Source organism: Hippopotamus amphibius, chromosome 8 (genome assembly GCF_030028045.1).
Source record: "Hippopotamus amphibius kiboko isolate mHipAmp2 chromosome 8, mHipAmp2.hap2, whole genome shotgun sequence".
NCBI lineage: Eukaryota > Metazoa > Chordata > Mammalia > Artiodactyla > Hippopotamidae > Hippopotamus > Hippopotamus amphibius.
In genome coordinates, this window is record NC_080193.1 from 94,201,630 (window position 1) to 94,222,170 (window position 20,541).

Consider the following 20,541-nt stretch of genomic DNA (forward strand, 5'->3'; position numbering starts at 1 on the left):
AGGCAATCGACTGCTTAAAAATGGGTTGTGTTGTCATTAGATGTGTGGAGTTCAGGAGGATTATCTCACAGCCCTGTGACCTTGCATTCCAGAACTATTCAAGACCAGGGAAACCAAGGTCAAAGGGCCTCAAGTAATGGCACTTGAAAGGTTATCTTAAGAGGAGAGGAATGATCCTCCTGTTGGAAATGTTAGGCACTGAAGTGGAGATAGGGAGAGAGCTGGAAAGAGTTTAAGATTGATGGTTATGGGAACTACCATCATTTGAGTGGTTGCATGAGAGATATTCAGGGAGCTTCGAATTATATGGGAAAGACAGACACAGATAATCACAAAGAAATCTGAGAAGCATGACTATCATGTACCAAATGATAGATGAAGGGACTCTTGAGTATGAACTGTAGGAAAGGAATAGACCTGAGGGCAATTCAGGCACAAAGTTGTGAGTGGAAGATCTGTGTAGGAGTTGGTCATTCATCTGATTTTATAAGAACTTTCTTGCTTGCCTTTAAATCCCTGATATGGGTTCAGACTATATCCCAAGGGTAATGGACAGTCATTGGAGACAAGACAAGAAACAGATTTGCATTTGGGAAAAATCTCTCTTAGCAGTAGATTGGAAGAGGAAGACAAATATTTAAAGGGGAGAACAAGTTGTAAGGTACAAGTTAGATATCAATAAAGAGTGCAGAATAAAATACTGTGGTCATTTACTTATTCAGCTTTTATTCATGATTTATTAAAAGCCAGTTACATGTTTAAGAATTAAGTTCCATGTTGATTATGTATTTAAGAATTGAGTTTACTATTGATTATGTATTTCAAAGCAAGAAGAATAGTTGTAGAGTATGGGATTTATTTAGTGAAGCTCAACCACTATGTCTCCATGTTCAGATGAGACAGTGTGAGAGGTGGATGTGAGAGGCAGTAGAGAATGATGGTAGGAGTATGAACTCTAGAGCTGGACTACTTGTATTCTGATCTCAGGTTTGCCACTTGCTAGTAGTGTGTCCTTGGATAAATTACTTACCTTTTCTGTGACTTAGTTTCTTCATTAGCCAAATGATAATAATAACAGTACCTATTGGAGCTCTTTAAAAAATTAAATGAAGTAATACATTTTGAATGCTCAAACTTTACAAGACTCATATCAATTGGTTTGTAAAAATGTTATCCATTATTGTTAATCAAGCAAGAAGTTTCCTTTAACAATTTCACTCACGTGTCACATATTACAAGAAATGGATTAGTTTTGAAAATGGATAACTGTTTTTAGATTAATCAAGAAATATTAAGGACCATATATGTTAAGTCCCTAACATAACATTTTATAAGTTTCTGAAGTGCCTGGAAAAAATGCCACACTTACATGTCATTTAATTAGACATGTTCTCTGAGTTTAACAAAGCAAATAATAATAAATATTTATATGAGGAATTAAAAAAGATAATATATATAAATTCTAGAGTACATCAGGAAATACTCTCAGTTAATTTTTCAAAATGATGTAGGTTCCCATTGTTCATTTATAGAAAATGTGTTATTTAATTGACACCTATTGAGAACCTACCGAGGATTAGAAAGACTAAAACTCTTTCTCAGACTTCTGGGAGTTGATGGTTTTGTGAGGGAGGAGAATAGAGAAATAAATACTTGCAAGATGTGTGACTTTACGTATTTAACTTTCAAAATCTGATTAAATTATATATATAATTTAGATGAAATCTATTATATATAAAATCTGTATTGTGCTTGTGTAGGTATTCAATAAATTATGACATTTTATACATTAAATATTACTAATAATAACATTAGTAGAGAACATATAATTGAATTTTTATTAGTAACACATAGGACATGTATTTAAAGAGACCCAAGGAATGTACACTAGTGGAAAAAAAGGAGGCTTTGGGTATTGTCTAAAGTGTCAGTGGTTGAGAGTAAGTTCATTAGGTGAAGAAGAGAGGGAGGGGATTCCCACTAAAGAAATAGAATGTGCAAAGGTATGGAAAGGTCAGTATAATTTGTGCCTGAATTTGAGAGATAAAGTAGATAATTTCAGTATTTATTATTAGGAAAATATATATCATCACATCTGTCTCCTTTGTAATTTTTACAACTATGGATTATTTTTTCATCAGGAAAAATGAAAAATAAAGATAGAAAGTCTTTTCTATGAGCCTTGAGCTGAGTATTATACTTCCTCAGGTAATTTCTGTCACTTTTGAATTGTTCTGAACTGCACACACCACAATGTTCATACTTTTTAGTCTCTCTGGGGTAGAGGAAAGCATCTAGTGCAAAGCTTCTAATTCAGTAAGACCAAATACTTTTCAAGAAACAATGCCCAGATTTATATTCCGTGTATGAGTTAGCATATACATATACATATACATATAGCTCAATTTCATTCCTTTTTATGGCTGGGTAATATTCCATTGTATATATAGGCCACACCTTCTTTATCCATTCATCTATTGATGGGCATTTAATCAATGTAATCATACTCTAAAGATAATATATGTTCAAATATTTGTCATTGACTCTCTGTTTACAATTGCATAAAATATACATCTTCCTATTTTTTGTAATCTCTATATGCAGATCTCTGTATTGCATCTTGAATGATGTATTTAATTTTCTAATTTTACTTTAAGTCATTTTTATGTGGCCTGTTTCTATTTGAAGATGGGTATTAAGACAAATACTCTTATTTTAAAGCAAGTTGTTTTGAACTGCATTCCAAGCAGGTAGGAGTAGAGTCTGCAATGGGTTTGTACTTAAAACTTGAGCAGCACCAGCGGGTGCCACTATAATAATAGTTTTATGATGTGTTGCGTGAAAACCCAAGCTGGTTAAAATCAGTGTAGCAGGAATGGCTGGGTGCATTTTCAGTGTTTTGCTGTTAGGAACCATTTTAAATATTTCCTAGGCATTATAGTTTGCTTGTGGGAGATGATGAAAACCCAGTTTCACAAAAGAAGCTTTTACATGGGTGAAAACTTCAAAAAGAATAATGTTTTATATAAAAGCAAGTTTACTTATTCAGTTTGTAAGTGCCCTTTGCTATTATTGAATGCATGTGTTTTTGAAAAGATTTATTTGCCTTCCATCACTTGATGCTTCCTCTCTCATGAAAGCAAAATCACATTTACTATTTAAAAATATATAATACATACACAAATATATTCTTAAAAAAATAAAACATGCCTACACTTGTCTTGACCTTGTGGGGGTAAAAAAGCTTCAGAATTAGAGCCATGAGTTCTATCTATTGTAATATTGTCCTTAACTAAGGATTGGAATTGGATCTTTTTTATTTTCCTAGTGAATTCTCAGTAAAGAATTCAGCAGTCTGTTTATAGGGAGAGTCATGTCTTTGGATTAAATTATGTGATTGATGACCCAATGTTAGTAAGCTTCTTTGTCCTTTTAGATTTCTTTCTGCAAATAGGGGATAATGAGCTTCCTGAAGACCCAAATGAAACAATGCCTCCTCCATGAAGCCTTCCGAATTTTTCCAATTTTTAAATACTCATTTTATTCCTAATGACTGTCCCTTTTGATTGGCCAAAGCTACTTAGAGACCAGTTCATCTCCTTGGAGAAAAATATGTCCAGATCTTTAGATTCTTTAGATTCAACAGTTCTTATCCTCAAGATCAGGCTTCTTTCTTGCTATTGCCTGATCTACTTCCTTCATCTTCATTCCTAGAGCTAGGCCCTTGACCTAAGTATCTTACCCCCATTGATATGACAGCTCCTAGGCCCTCAATAATCTGTTGTATACAACTGCTTACCTAAGTTTTCAATAAAGTTAATACTGCTTTGAGAGGTGCCAACATGGACATGCAGATTTTCTATTCACTTTTATTAGAGAGGTTCTGTATCAGAGACAAAACATATTAGTTCTCATGTGCATAATTTTAAACTAAACCCTGCCTGGTGCTTTCACTTAGAATTTAGATGGGACATAGATCCATTAATACATATGATTTTTTGTTACAGGGAAATTTGGAATGATGAAAATATTTCAATTATGAATAAGGGGCAGACAACTTCACTTAAAGTCTTTAACATTTTTGCCTTGGTAAAATGAAATAGTATTTTAAATTTCTCTCTGCCTTTAATCCAGCCTCTCACAACTGTTGAGCCTCATTCAACAGTTATCTGTTGAGATAACTCAGGAAAGCAGAAATCCAAGGATGGCATAGATATTTTACATTCTGCATCTCTCTTTCATGAGCCCTAACTCTTAATACCACCAAAATAATGTAACATGCCATGGTTTCTCAAATTTCTAGGTCATAGCAAATTCTTAAACTCTATTGTCATAGAAAACTCCTACATTCTAAATTTTCAGAAAACCATTCACACATCACCTCTGAGAAGTTTTCCTCAACAGTTACAGACCATCTTTTTGATTTCCAGAGTACTTAGTATGTATCTCTTATCAAATATGATTAACATTATTTGCTTTCGTGTCTGCCTCACCAACTAGACAGGGAGCCATCTGGCAAAAGGATGTGTTTGCTTTCTTTTTGTATTTCATAATTTCCTCCCCTTCCTCCAACATGTATTGTACAGTAGGTTCTCACAAAATATTTGCTGAATTAATCAATAGCATTCTTATCATAAAATGAGAATTTTCCTTTAAAAATAAATTCTTCCTGTTTGTATTGGCAACTATTTCTTTCATCATGTAAATGATGAAATAAATAATTCAACAAACATTTAATGTCAGCAATGTACCAAACCAGACTTTTCCTAGACTAAGAATATTAATATAGTGCTATTTCCAAAGGTGAACTATTGGTTCTTACCATGATCTGCTTAATTAGGACATATAGCTCTCCTCAAAAATCTTATCTACTTATTTTGGGAAGACCCCAGAGATGTGTCACATAGGCCATATATGATAACAGTATTCTATAATCTTCCCCTCTGACCTTCCCTTGTTAATGTTGGCTGTTCTTAAAGCCACTTACAAATGGCATCTCACACCTGCTATTTTGGCCAGCATTCACAGTGACAGTGCTGAGTCTGGGTCAAAAGAGTTTTTTCTCCAGTGTTCCTAAAAATAGAAATTATGAAGTTCACAGGCATTAAGTCCAGGTTGTTTTTCACACAGAAATTTCCCACCCTTGGTGCCTGGTTTAGTTATTGTATTCATTTCCTAGGGCCACTGTAACAAAGTACCACAAACTGAGGGGCTTAAAACAACATAAATTTATTTTCTCATGGCTCTGGAGGCCAGAAGTCTGAAAGCAAAGTGTTGGCAGGCCATAGTCCCTTCAAGGCTCTAGGGATGAATCCTTCCTTGACTCCTCTGGCTTCTGGCGGTTGTAGGAGTCCTTGGCATTCCTTGGTTTATAGATGCATCACTCCAATCTCCGCCTCCATCTTCACATGGTCTTCTCTGTGTGGCTATGTCTCTGTGTCCAAATTTCCCTCTTATTATAAGGATGCCAGTCATACTGGATTTAGGGCCCATTCTAATCCAGTATGACTCATCTTAACTTTACATCTGCAAAAATTCTATTACCAAGTGTCACATTCACAGGTTTCTGTGGGTGTGAATTTTGGGGGGACACTATTCAACCCCCAATAGACTTATCCAAGGCTATAAAATGACAACCAGTGTACTTCCTCAAGCCCAAACATTAGAGGGGCTTATGATGCATCCTTCTGCTTCATTCCTCAAACTCTTTTCCAGTTCTTGTGCCTGGGCCTGGACTAATCATCACTGTATTCCTTATCCATTCTCAAAGATACACAGTCTTCTCCCAGAAAGTTAAAATAATAATAATTAGTAATAAAACTTTTCTTTTCCTGCAAATGGACATACCTACTGAGTATTCTCAGACCAATGGAATCCTTTTTAGATTTGAGGCTCCTACTATAGTACTGGTTTCTAAGGATTAAAAGGTGAATAATACCTAATCCCTGTCCTCAAGGGAGACATAGTTTAGTGGGGGAGGCAGGGAGATACAAGCAATGTGATAAATGCTGTAACAGAGAAGCCTCAGGATGCTCCATGGGAGGCATTTAAACCTGCCCAGGGAGGCATTTAAACCTGCCCAGGTCAATTCTGTACTGTCTTGGTCAAAAAGGAGGCCAGAGAGATATACAAGGACTGCACCTTGAAGAGCATTCCAGGGCAGGTAAAATTTATCCTGTAGGCAAAGAAAACTTAATAAGGATTTTGAAAAAGGAGTGATTGGATACTACAGAATGATTATTCTGGTGTCTGAGGAACAGGGGAATTACAGTGTAGATACGACCAGAGGAAGGAGGGGAATAGACAAAAAGGTGTTGTGTGTCTGAAGAAGTCTAGTGGGAGTAGAGGTGGATGGACGGATAAGGATTTCAAAAACATTTAGGAGCAACAGGATGTCAAAGAATTGGAGGTAAGAAAATATCTCAGTTAAACTCCCAGATTTCAGCTTCAGGCTGTTATTTACATGATAAGACCACTCACTGGGACAGAAAATAAAGGCAGGAGCATAGACTGGGGAGAATGATGAGCTCAATTCATCTTTCAACTCCTTTATGTCAATGAAAACTGTGTGTTTTGAAAATGGGTTTATTTTGGGAGCTCTGTTAGTTTCCTGTGGCTGTTTAAACAAAGAACCACAACTTGGTGGCTTAAAAACAACAGCCATTCTCCCAGAATTCTGGAGGCTAGAAGGTCCAAATCAAGGTGTCACTGCCTCTAGAGGAGAATCCTTTCCTGTGACTTCCAGCATCCTATACCCCTGGTGTCCCTTGGCTTATGGCTGCATAACTCCAATCTCTGCCTCTATCTTTGCATGACTCTATCTTCTATGTGTTTGAAACATCTCTCTGATTTTCTCTCATAGAGACACTTGTCTTTGGATTTAGGGCCTGCCTGGATTATTCAGGATGACCTCATCTTGACATCCTTAGTGTAATTACATCAGCGAAAGTCACAATCACAGGTTCTGGGTGGACATATCTTTTGAGGGAGCCATCATTCAACACACCATAGTAGCTCTAATAAAAAAGTTTTGTTTTTATTTTGATGAACGTGTACAGTTTCTGTTCAGGAAAATGTTTAAGTTTTTTGTTTCATAGATATTCTCTTCTAAATCTCTAAAAAGAACCATGATCAGTATAGACCTACTCATGTCAGCTCTTTCCCCAAGGGCTAAGACAAATGTCATGTCAATAATGGATCTTATTCTCTGAGTAGGTAGGAACAGCTGCAGATTTACGTGGTTGTGACTGAATGACTGAATAGATGCATTCTAGGGACCAATACAGATCTTTGAATGCTTTCAGTTTCCTAATCTTCTCTTAGGAAATGATTCTTTTCACACTCTTGACAACTTTAAAGCAATGTTGACCCCCTGTGAAAGTTCTAATATTATAGATAGCACTAAATATACTCCTATGAAATTAATCCAGTTTAGCCAGCAGAATCTATGAGCCCATCAGGCAGTTTAATATATGTGGTTTCATAGAGTACAGTGTTATGAACTGTTAAAATGAATGTAGTCACTGCCTTTTCACTTTTGTGTCTGTGTAAATACAATGATTGCATGTGCAGGGCTTTCTAAATTTTCGTATTCATTTATTTATTCAGTCATTCAACAAAAGTCATTCGACAATATTAAACACCTACTATGAGCTCCTCAAAGGTACGAAATACATTATATTCATCTTTCTGTCCTCAGAGCCTACTCTAATGGAGATCAGAACACATTTGACTGTGAATAATTGCCTCAGTGAATAAATACCTCTTGCCTATGTAATGGGGGATACCAAAATAAATGACACTCAACTCAAGATACTCCTTTTCGCATAACTTTTAATATATCATAATTCACATTTTATAACTTTGGAAGAACTTTTTAGAAACTGGCAGAACAGAACAATTCTGATTAAAGAATAAATTAATGCAATTAAATTTAGTACTGTAAAAATGCAGTTCAATAAGATAACTCCAGTATCTTTCAAATGTGAAAATATTAACTTGAGAAGTTTTTGAAAATAAGATAGATGTTCATGTTTGTCATTCATCTATCCATTCATCTATTCATTCATCAAATATTTTCTGACTGTCCAACATGTATAAGGTCCTTTGCCAATAGTGCTGGCTATGACTATGTTGTGAAATAGTTTGTGTTTTAGGAATAAAATTCTTGAGTAAGGAAGGCTTTTGGCTTAGCTTAATAATGGCATTTAAATTAAAAAGAAAACTTGTAAGTGTGGTCTAACTGTTCTTAATATCAGATAACTATAAAATTGATCAAGGGGCTATTTTTAATAATTATGTCCTTCATTGATATCATTATCTGGGTGACTTCAAATTACCACAGATGTAGACATAAAATTGATTTTTTTACAATTGTATAGTGCTTAGGGATTAGGTAAGTATAAATTATGACTATGAAGAATATTGATTTTAACAAGGCTTCTCTTTGTGCCCAGTTATGTAAATTAATTAGCAAATTTAGAAAATATTTCTAGAAACAAGGAGTATTGGGTGACTAGAACTAAATATTTTTTCTGATGTAGCAGGTTATATTCTCTATTGATTAAAAAAAGAGTTTAAAAATTGGAATATTTCCTTTGATATGTAATTATATTCAGTTATGAATTTTAAGAAGGTAGTTTACCATAAGAACTGAGAGTTTATAGTCATTTTGTGATATTGTAATGAACAATAGGGTAATTTAAAAAACACATATGGATTAATATTACTTTGACGTTTTGGATAATTTTAAGATAGAATAGTATATAGTACAAATACCTTCCTGATTGAATTTTAACAGATTGTTCTTTCTTTTGCAATCAGATAGAAGGATCTGAATTCCAGCAGAAGTAATCAAATAGATTTATTGCCAGTTCAACCACATTTTTATTAACTTTTCTCTTCATACCAGGTTTTTAAGGATTAAATTATTTAATATTGGTACAAATAATATAATCAAACAGGGTCTAGACATTAAAAGTTATCAATGAATGTTAGCTGCTTACTACTTATTACCATTCATATTATTAGCATTAGCAGCTGTAGTAGTATAACCATATTTCAGCAAATTCAAAACAATTTATGTTAAGTTGAATTATAATTTTAGGTAATAAAGAAAAAAAATATGCTCATTAAACTGATACAGTGCTTTCTTATCATCAGTTTTAGTATCCATCCCAGTCTCTGTGAGGTTAAAATGTGGAGGAATGTGCAGATTAGAACTGATTAAATACAGCATTACTTCAATGAATACATTTGTAATGGAATTCTACTTTTCTAAATTGGCAAGATATATAAGCCTGGAGACTTTCTATCATTAGATAGTTTTTGCTTTGCCAGGCAATCCAGAGAAAGAGGATACACTAAGCATGATATGAAATCTGGCATGTTGATGTTTCAGAGCCACAAACTACATGGCAGGGGCCAACCAGGCTCTGTACTTGCATTTATTTGACTACTTTTTGAGTTTTTAGATTTTTTTTTTTTATTTTCAGGTTAAACTGAGTGTCCTTTGTCTGTGTCCAGCCAAATTTTCAAAATAATGTATATGATACAAATCTCCCTAATAATTTTTGGGGGGTTTGGATTGTTTTTCTAGGTGTATTTACAATAGGAATCATACTATTTGGAATTCTCAGTGCTGCTAGATTGACTATAACTAGAAAAGTAATTATCTATATGAACATTGTTTCATATTTTAGAACTTTGCGGTGAAACTTAATTTGAGATTCATTAAATTAATTTTAAACTAGAATCTTCTTAAAATTTAGCACTGTGTGGAGAAGAGGCATTTTGTAAAAATATAGGTATAATTTAATGATACACATACAACTTTTTTTTAACATATTTATATTTAAAATGTTCTATTCTTTATTTCCTAGGATGGGGTATAGTTAGAAAGATTCTGAAATTTACAAGCTCCTAAATATCTCTCCAAGCACTATTTTATCACAACACATTCAGGTACTGTCCTCTGTGGTATCATTGGCTAGGTGATAATTTTTGATCATTTATTTTAGAACTTGAATCAATTTATAATGCTTGTACAAGTTTAAAATAGGTTGACTTTCTTTTTTATTTTATTTTTTCAGAGGCAGTGCATAGTTTTATAGGAACACTTCTTTTCCATCTTAACATGTACTTTTTAGGTTATCTTTAATATATGGCAACAAATAAAAATATATAAAATAAAATTTAGCTCAATAATTATAAAACATTCTTTCATGCTTAAGAACTACTTTTATTTTATTTACTACTTAAATTTATCAGGTGTTATTGCTATCTAATGAGGAGCTTTTCTTAACTTCATATGGTATTCCTACAGTAACTTTCACCTGTAGGCTTATGTATCTGCTGCTATCATGGTTTGGAACATTCTACCAAAATTCCTTGTCTGACTAATTTGTATTCAGCTTAGTTGTCATCTCTTCTAGGAAGCCTTCCTTGATTCTCCAAGGTACCTCTATGTATTTCCCCATACTCACCTGCTATTACAGACATTATATCACATTCTAATTTCCTTTTATAGTCCTTGATCATACAGATTCTGTCATAATTCATGCCTTGAACTTTGCACTAATGTACAATAAACATGCATATGATTGTTGAAATGAATGGTTTTAGTACCCAGTTCTCTGTTACTGTGGTCTAAAAGGTGGAACTTTAGAGGTTCCAGGTCTGCGGTCTGGAGGTCATGGCTACAAGGTTTCAAATTCTGCTTTATAACTAACTCCAGGTACTCAGGATGACTGACTCAGATGTTCAAAAGAATTTCATGGCTTGTAAATCTTTTTCTTTTTTTTTTTTTAATGTTGAACTAAAAGAATTTTTATATATATATTATACATATTTATATATAATATATATTTATGCCTCCTGTGGGTTTATTTACGCAGTCAAAAGCAATAGATTCGTCTGTAGTTGATAACTTAATATGTACCTGTGGAAGTTAATTCAATCACATGGCCAATTTTGAGATGGAGTATATTAGAGAAACAACAAGAAGGCAATATGCAAATGAAACACTAAATAAGAACCTACAGAAGTAGGGAAAAGGATAATTAGTGAAAAGATATTCCAGACTTCTACTTTGCTGAAATAAGTAAATGTAAATTTGGTTAAATAATTCAATCTCAAGGGGAAATATATGTATCAGTTGGGTTCAAAAGGAAATGATCTTAGAATACAAGTCAAATTTTAATACATATTTTGGAAGGTTTAGTAGCATTTAAGAAAGTGTTAAATGATTAACATCTTTCTGGAGTATGATAAATAAAAGGTCTTTCTCCAGCTATTCTCCCATGACTCATTTGGGCTGGCTAAGGCAGGTGTTAGGAATTTACCTCAAAAGTTTCACGTTGCTTTCTTTTTAATCAAGTGCCAGATAGTGGAAATCTCAATGTCTTGGGATAAATCAGTCAAGTTTTAAAACTAAAAAATAAATAAATAAATGTAGAAGACTGACTTGGAAATAGTTCCATAGAAATGAGTTGGCAGCGTTATTGAAAACCTGGTTGGCAGGAATAAGGAATCATTTAGAGATGAGAGAGAATTTTATGGCTCAAGATTTAAAGAACTTCAAATGTCAGTAGGAGTCAGGATGCATAGGATGTGTAGTATGGTTCAAGCTAATGTATTTACTCACTTCAGGAGAGGCAGAAATGGGATTTATTTCTAGAATTTTATGAATATCTTATTTTGTGGTGGATGGTGTATTTCTTATAAGCATGATCACACTTTGAGGGGTAAGGAGTCAATTTGGTAACTCCAAATACTGCCTGAAAGGTGAAGATTCAAAATCTGCTGTCTATGAATGAATAAAAAATGGTGTGAATAGTTTCCCTTAGTATCCCTTTTAGCTCTACAAATATCTCTTTGTTATACATTTTCCATTTTCCAGTGTTTTACTGTGATAACAGTACTACAACAGTTCATTTCTATCTAGATTAAGCAATATGATGAATAATTTTATCCCTAGTAGTCATGCCACTAGTGTAAGTTAACATTTATCGAGCACTTACAGAAGACCTACAGTGCATCACTACCTGCTTTACACAGATTAGCTAATTCAATTTTCACAATGACCCTAAGATGTAGGCTTTCATTGTCATTTCCACTGAGGGATCTGAGGGTCAGAGAGTGTGTACAACCTACCCAGTTACCTGGCCAGTGAGTAGAGGGCGTGAAATGAGAATCCTAGTCTTTCTTGACTCTGAACCCTGGATATTGGACCTGTCTGCCCTATTGTGAGAACTCTGGGCTGGGATGTGCATGAGGCAAATTAATCTTCTGGTCTTTCACATTCAGTGCTTTGAGCATATAAAACTAAATTATCATTCTTTGTAACTTATGACTGTTCTTTCTATGTTTGTGGTTATTTTGCTGTGAATTTGACTTGATTTGTTAACAATTGACCTAGATGTAGCAAAGGATCCCTCCCTCTTGTCTTCATCTTCTTTTAGCTCCTCTGATAGGATAATAAACCTAGAAACAAGTGAGGGGAATAAGAAATCAAGTACCATAAATCTGCTAAACATTATGGTTCATTGATTCTAATGTTCTTATTCATCAAGAATTATGCCTGAATTAAAAATAGATAATAAAATACTTACCAGTCACTGTTCAACAATGAACCAAAAATTTAAGTATCAGTTTGCTGAGATTTAAGCAATTTGATAGAAGTAAGATGGGGATTTAGTCATTACTGGTTTTCATAGAATAATGGTAATTAAATATGCATGCTTGGATTGAATTTTAAAGTGAAAAAAATTCAATGTCAGTGGTACCTTGAATTTTTCATCTTTAAGTTTTTAGATCACTTCAACTAAGTTTCACTGGATTCCTTGAACTTTTTTTGTAAAGTGTTTTGGAATTCTTTGATCCATGCTTCTAATTTCTCTTTCCTTTTATGGGATTAACATTCTCCTAGTTAATTAGCATAGAAATATCTTTATTTATTTGATGATATCTTTATTCTTCCTTACCTTGTCACTGTCCCTCTACTCCACATCCAGTTAGTTACCTTCAAAAAATCTCACCTTTTAATGTCTTCCTTCTCCTTCTCATTCTTGCTCTTACTGCTCTTTTCGTGAGTCTTTATGCCTCGTGCCTGGATATCTGTTTTGGTTTGAAAACTGTCTCTTTTTTTCTGAAAATATATTCTGCAAATCATGAAATCATTGTTCCTAAAATTATTGTTTTTTATGTCACTCCCTTCCTCAGATTCCTACACTGATTCGTCATGAATAACATGATGATAAAGCCCAACTTTATTTAGGGTGATATTTATTCAAAGTCCTCCACAATCCACCTCAGACCTACTTTTCCAACTCTATGTCCTATTAATATTTTATGGTTGAATTCCATTACTTATATATTTTTTTAATTCAAATTTTTCTAGACTTGTTTTAGTGCTTAACCACTGGTAGCATGCCAATCGTGATTATTATTTTTTAAATAACAACAGCTTTTAAATGTATATGAGAAAAATATTTTTTATTACTTTTATAAATTTAATACATTTCATAGAAATATTTTTATTCCCTCCCTAACCTTTCATTTGCTTTCTTTCTACATTTTTTTCTTGTTTCTAAAGGAAGCATTTTTTTTGAAGGAAGAATAGAATTTAAGGAGTAGTTATGGTTTGTGTTAAGTATACATTTAGCTTCTCTCAGTTAAAACATTGTATTTAATTGTCTTCCTCACATAGTTATTTATTTATTCCAAAGCCTGGTTTTATTTATGGAATATCAGTTTTTGTTATTTCTTCAGTGATATGTCATTCTCCCTTATATATAGTTTTATATATACACACACACACATAATAATATAGAGGAAAAAGTGACTGTTTATGTTTCCTTTCTTATCAGTCTTGTTCCCCTCCCCACTTAGGAGTTTAATTTCAGATTTTGTTTAACATTTACATTAGTACCCATTTTCCTCTTTCTTTCTTTCTTCCTTTCTTTCTTTTTCTTTCTTTCTTTCTTTCTTTCTTTCTTTCTTTCTTTCTTTCTTTCTTTCTTTCTTTCTTTCTTTCTTTCTTTTCCTTGATTTATTTATTTTTTTGGCTGTATTGGGTGTTCATTGCTGCACACAGGCTTTCTCTAGTTGTGGAGAGCGGGGGCTTCTCTTGTTGTGGAGCATGGGCTCTAGGAGTGCGGGCTTCAGTAGTTGTGGCACATGGACTCAGTAGTTGTGGCTTGGGGGCTCTAGAGTGCAGGCTCAGTAGTTGTGGCGCACAGGCTTAGCTGCTCTGTGGCATGTGGGATCTTCCCGGACTAGAGCTTGAACCCGTGTCCCCTGCATTGGCAGGAGGATTCTTAACCACTGCGAAACCAGGGAAGTACTGTATTAGTACTCATTTTAATAATCAAATGTTTTGTTTCTTCTTTTACAAGATTATACATTTGTATTTTTTCTGGAAGATGGACTTTATTACTTAATTAAAAGAGAATTGTCTAACAATGTCCTTTTTTGTTATCCCTTTTGTATATTATTTTGTCTAGATTTAGGATTTGGAGTTCAAAATCATTTCCAGGTCTTGACAATATTGTCCATTTATCTTTTAGCATCTGATATGGCACTGAGAAATTTGATAGCAGTCATAAACATATTCCTTTAATAGTAACAGTACAATAGTGCTAAAAATACGGACTTTATAAGTTAGTCTGCTTTTGTTCAAATTCCATTTCCACAACCTTTTTGGTTATGACTTTACTCAAACTAATTAGTTGCCTTGTTTTCAGTTTCTTCATCTGTAGAACAGAGTGGTATGATGATACTGTAATCATTACATTAGATTAAGTGTGGTACTCTTTAGTACAATGCAATATACACAGTAATCTCTATAAATATTAGGTGGCATGTTATTTTTTTATTGTAGTTATGATTGTTTTCTTTAAGGCCTTAATTTTTCCCTTATATTTAGTGTTCTATAACTTCATTTTGTTGAATCTAACTGTAGCTTCTTCTTCTTTCATTCCATACCAGGTGAGTTGTGGCAATAAGGAATCAAACACACGAACCAAACATGTTTTTCAGATTCTTTTGGGAGGTCTGCTAGTAATTAGGGGTGTATTCTTTGTGTTTCTTTTGTTCATATTGTTCTATTTCCTTGTTCTATCATGTTACGTTATGGGGGAATACTTCAGCTTAATCTTTCCAATCACTATTTGCTTTGCACTCACAATTTTATTATTTATTTATTTGTTTGTTCGCTATTCAGCTAGTCAACTGAGATTTTTGTTTTGACAGTATTCTTTTTTCCTTCATAACAATATTTGTTACTTTATATAAGTGTAATATTGTCTTGCTTCTCCACAAACTAGTATGTTTATTTTAAATTTTGTTTTATTTGTATTATTATCTCTATTTTTCTTATTGTCAGTTCTGTTTGTAGGTTGTCTGTCTTATAAAGGCTGCTTTTTTTTCAAGTATTTGCCATGCTGTCTGTTCATTTTATTTTTAGGATTTATTTTTGTTATGATTTGCCACTGGGTTTCAGCTTATCTCAGGACAAGCTTGGCTGTTGTCTTCTGATCATCACAAGTTTATAGGTCTGGGGACGGAATAATAGTGCGGCTATCTATAACTGGCTTCAAATAGAGTATAGTTAATCCCTCTGAAGAAATATCTTGTACTAACCTCTGTTCCTTGTGTCAGCTGCTCCACTGCTTTAGCAACCTTGAACCTATGCTCTCTCATGCATGCATTTTAGGTTCTGGTTTCCTTTGGTCTCTTACTAGAGTTGATTCCATCTGTTTCCTACTTTCTAGAAACTTTTGATATTTTTGTTTTGTCAATATCAGTCTTATCTTAGATTTGTGTATTTATCTTAGCATCCTTTTTTTTTTTGGTCATATAATGGGAGCTGGGAGTGGGACATAGGAGACCATTGTGCCCTTCTAAGTATCTTGATACAGCATTATTCTTGATCACATTTGTTTTTTTTTTTTCACTAGCATCAATATAGTCAAATCTGCGCATTGCCTTAGAAGTGATCTATAAATGACACTGAAATTATGTATCAAGTTTCAAGATACTCCCAAGTATGCATTATTTAATGGTCACACTGCAAACATGAGGCTAAATTCCCCTTATTTACTTCTTTTTGGAGCTTTTAAGTGCATTTCTTTCTGAGGCTGGATATGGAGAGTCTGTTGCCTCCTATGAGATTGATAATTCTTAGATGAAGCAATTTGTACATGTTAGTTTAAATGCTTCATGAAGTTTCTTTCATAACAAAAGAAGAGATACCGTTTAATCTTGTTATAGTTTTTCTTCCTGCCATGACTTTGGAGTTTATTCTGCTGGGCTGAGATCTGTCAGGGCAGAATAAACAAATCACTTTTTTTTTTTTTAATGTGGTTCTCATTTAAGCCACACTGTACATAACACATCTTCCTGTGGTAATGAGCTGTTAAGGATTGCACTAATAGCAGTTTAGTAGCAGCAGCTAAGGATTTCCCTACCAATAAATACAGTTTTCTTGGCTAGTAGGCAGAAATCCTAGCATAGCTTCTTAGCACAAGTGACACTGATTAATGGCCATGAAAAATAAACATTATTCTCAGGGAATTAACATAACAACCTATGAAACAATCAAAACCTAAGGCAGAAAATATAGGATTCTAATGTATTTGGGAAAGACATAATAATCTTAGGACATATGACCAATAAAAGGAAATAATTGAACCTGAAGGAATTAAAAAGTTTAGAGTACATCCTATTTCTGTGAAGTGGAGTAATGATCCTTTCCTTCAACAACTACTAGAATTTAAAATAATATTTAGAATTTAAAATAATAGCCTAAAACTACAGAAATGTTACCAACTCTTTAAATCTAGTAAATATAAATTTTTAAATTGATATTCAAAAACCTAAATTTTAAAAAGAACCCAATATTATAGGGCACATTTAAAACAAATGTTGTATGTTAAACATATTTAATGTAAAAAAAAAAAAACAACTATTAAGCCATCTTCAAAATTTATGTGTTTGAAAAAATGTTTATTTTCTACCAAGACACAATATGAAAATGAGAAATGCCAAAATATTCTCTCTGCTTTCAATGTGAATTGTTGCTCAGTGTTGGATATAATTTTCTTTTCCTTACATTTAGGACAAACGTATGTTTTTGTTTTTTGTCTAAGGTTAATACTGCATAATGTTTATTTCCTGTTTTACATAACTAAGTGTATGTTATGAAATGCATATATATATGTCATTCTATTTATTTATTATAAATTTTGGTAGCTTGTTGTCTGATCTCGTTAATGATATTGCCATGATAGTATGAACTATACTTAACTTAGAATTTAAGTCAATTTAAAATCCAGCTTTAATGGCTTCCCTGGTGGTGCAGTGGTTAAGAATCCACCTGCCAATGCAGGGAACACAGGTTCGAACCCTGGGCCGGGAAGATCCTACATGCCATGAGCCACAACTACTAAGCCTGTGCTCTAGAGCCCATGAACCACAACTACTGAGCCCATGTGCCACAACTACTGAAGCCTGTGTGCCTAGATCCCATGCTCCACAATAGGAGAAGCCACTGCAGTGAGAAGCCCGCGCACTGCAATGAAGAGTAGCTCCTGCTTACTGCAACTAGAGAAAGCCAGTACACAGAAACAAAGACCCAATGCAGCAAATAAATAAATATCTAGCTTTAAAAAGATTCTCTGTATCCCTATCGTAAATTGTAACATTTATTCTCTCTTGCTCAGGGGCTCTTAATTCAGTAGTTTTGATTCTGATTGTGTTATTTGCCATGGTGTAGTTATTAAAGAGGGAAAATATAATTTTTCCCTCTTCCTTCTCTCAAGCCCACACCTGGCCTTCATTGTTTATACTACCAGACTCGCTTCCTTGACTATTAGTAGCAGAAATCTGCTGAAGTAGCAGCCAATTAATATAGCAAAAAATTCCTGAACTGTGAAAATATTCATCTGGCACAGGAAAAATTGTGTGATTTTTTAACTCCTCATTTCTCTAGCATCAGTATTTTATAGCTGGATGTTTAATTGAACTCTAGTGTAATAACTCCTGGTCAGTATGCTATGAAGATCGATCTTAGCACTCAAAACATTATCAAAGAAAACACTGACAGATATCAAATAATGTCTGTCTGATAGTCTTCTTCTTTCTTCTGAAATGAAAGATAAATGATACTGTTAATTATATTTATTTTAAAAGTGAGGTTATGAACTATTGTTTTTTAGAAAAACAATGTCATAAGATTAGAAACTGTAACAGTGTCTTTTAGAAAAGAGTCAGGAAAGGCCTCAAGTGTTCTGTTAGTTGCTGCCATAGTATAACTAGAGGTAACATATAACAAATTTATTTTCCATAGGGTCATAGTAACTACTGGTCTAATATCAAAAGAGATACATTAAAAAAAGAGAGATACAAATGAATCATTGATTGACCTGTTCCTGACCATCAAACTAAACTTGCTAAAGAAAGATTCTATTTGGAATCTAGAAAAATGGTATAGATGATCTTATTTGCAAAGCAGAAATAGAGACACAGACATAGAGAACAAATGCATGGACACCAAGGGGGGAAAGAGGGAAGATGGGATGAATTGGGAGATTGAGATTGACATATATACACTACTGATACTATGTATAAAATAGATAGCTAATGAGAACCCACTGTATAGCTCAGGGGACTGTACTTAGTGCTCTGTGTTGACCTAAATGTGAAGGAAATCCAAAAAAGAGGGCATATGTGTATACATATAGCTGACTCACTTTGCTATACATTAGAAACTAACATTGTAAAGCAACTATACTCCAATAAAAATTAAATGGTAATAGGAACACACATGTCAAAAATCACCTTAAATGTAAATGGGTTAAATGCTCCAACCAAAAGACACAGATTGGCTGAATGGAGACAAAAACAAGACTCTCATATATGCTGTCTACAAAAATCCTACTTCAGACCAAGGGACACATATAGACTGAAAGTAAGGGGATGGAAAAAGATATTCCATGCAAATGGAAGTCAAAAAAAAGCTGGAGTAGCAATACTCATATCAGACAAATTAGACTTTAAAGAGAAGACCATTACAAGAGACAAGGAAGGACACTACATAATGATCAAGGGATCCATCCAAGAAGAACATATCATAATTGTAAATATCTATGCACCCAACATAGGAGCACCTCAATACATAAGGTAAATGCTAACAGCCATGAAAGGGGACATCGACAGGAACACAATAATAGTAGGAGACTTTAACACCCCACTTACATCAATGGACACATCATCCAAACAGAAAATAAATAAGGACACACAAGCTTTAAATGACACATTAGACCACCTCGACTTAATTGATATTTATAGGACATTCCATCCAAAAACTACAGAATACACTTTCTTCTCAAGTGCATACGGAACATTCTCCAGGATAGATCACATCTTGGGTCACAAATCAAACCTCGGTAAATTCAAAAAAATTAAAATTGTATCAAGCATTTTCTCTGACCACAATGCCATGAGACTACATATCAATTACAGGAAAAAAACTGCAAAAAATACAACCACATGGAGACTAAACAATACGCTATTAAACAACCAAGAAATCACTAAAGAAATAAAAGAGGAAATCAAAAAATACCTAGAAAAAAATGACAACAAAAACATGACAACCCAAAACCTATGGGACGCAGCAAAAGCAGTTCTAAGAGGGAAGTTTATAGCAATACAGTCCTACCTCAAGAAACAAGAAAAATCTCGAATAAACAGCCTAACCTTACACCTAAAACAATTAGAGAAAGAAGAAAAAAAAAACCCAAAGTGAGCAGAAGGAAAGAAATCATAAAGATCAGATCAGAAATAAATGAAAAAGAAAGGAAGGAAACAATAGCAAAGATCAATAAAACTAAAAGCTGGTTCTTTGAGAAGAGAAACAAAATTGATACGCCATTAGCCAAACTTATCATGAAAAAAAGGGAGAAGATGCAAATAAACAGGATTAGAAATGAAAAAGGAGAAGTAATAACCAACACTGCAGAAATACAAAAGATCATGGGAGATACTACAAGCAACTACGTGCCAACAAATTGGATAACCTGGAAGAAATGGATCAATTCTTAGAAAAGTACAATCTTCCAAGACTGAACCAGGAAGAACGAGAAAATACGAACAGACCAATCACAAGTACGAAAATTGAGACGGTAATTAAAAATCTCTCAACAAACAAAAGCCCAGGGCCAGATGGATTCACAGGCGAATTCTATCAAACATTTAGAGAAGAGCTAACACCTATCCTTCTCAGACTCTTCCAAAATATAGCAGAAGGAGGAACACTCCCAAACTCATTCTACGAGGCCACCATCACCCTGATACCAAAACCAGGCAAAGATGTCACAAAAAAAGAAAATTACAGACCCATATCACCGATGAATATAGATGCAAAAATCCTCAACAAAATACTAGCGAACAGAATCCAACAGTACATTCAAAAGATCATACACCATGATCCAGTAGGGTTTATCCCTGGAATGCAAGGATTCTTCAATATATGCAAATCAA

General features: G+C 33.8%; 1 protein-coding gene across 1 annotated transcript in view; it reads left to right on the plus strand.

Moving 5' to 3' along the window:
* Positions 1-20,541, plus strand: part of ERBB4 (erb-b2 receptor tyrosine kinase 4) — a 1,095,516-nt gene that overhangs the window by 510,991 nt on the left and 563,984 nt on the right. The window lies entirely within an intron of this gene.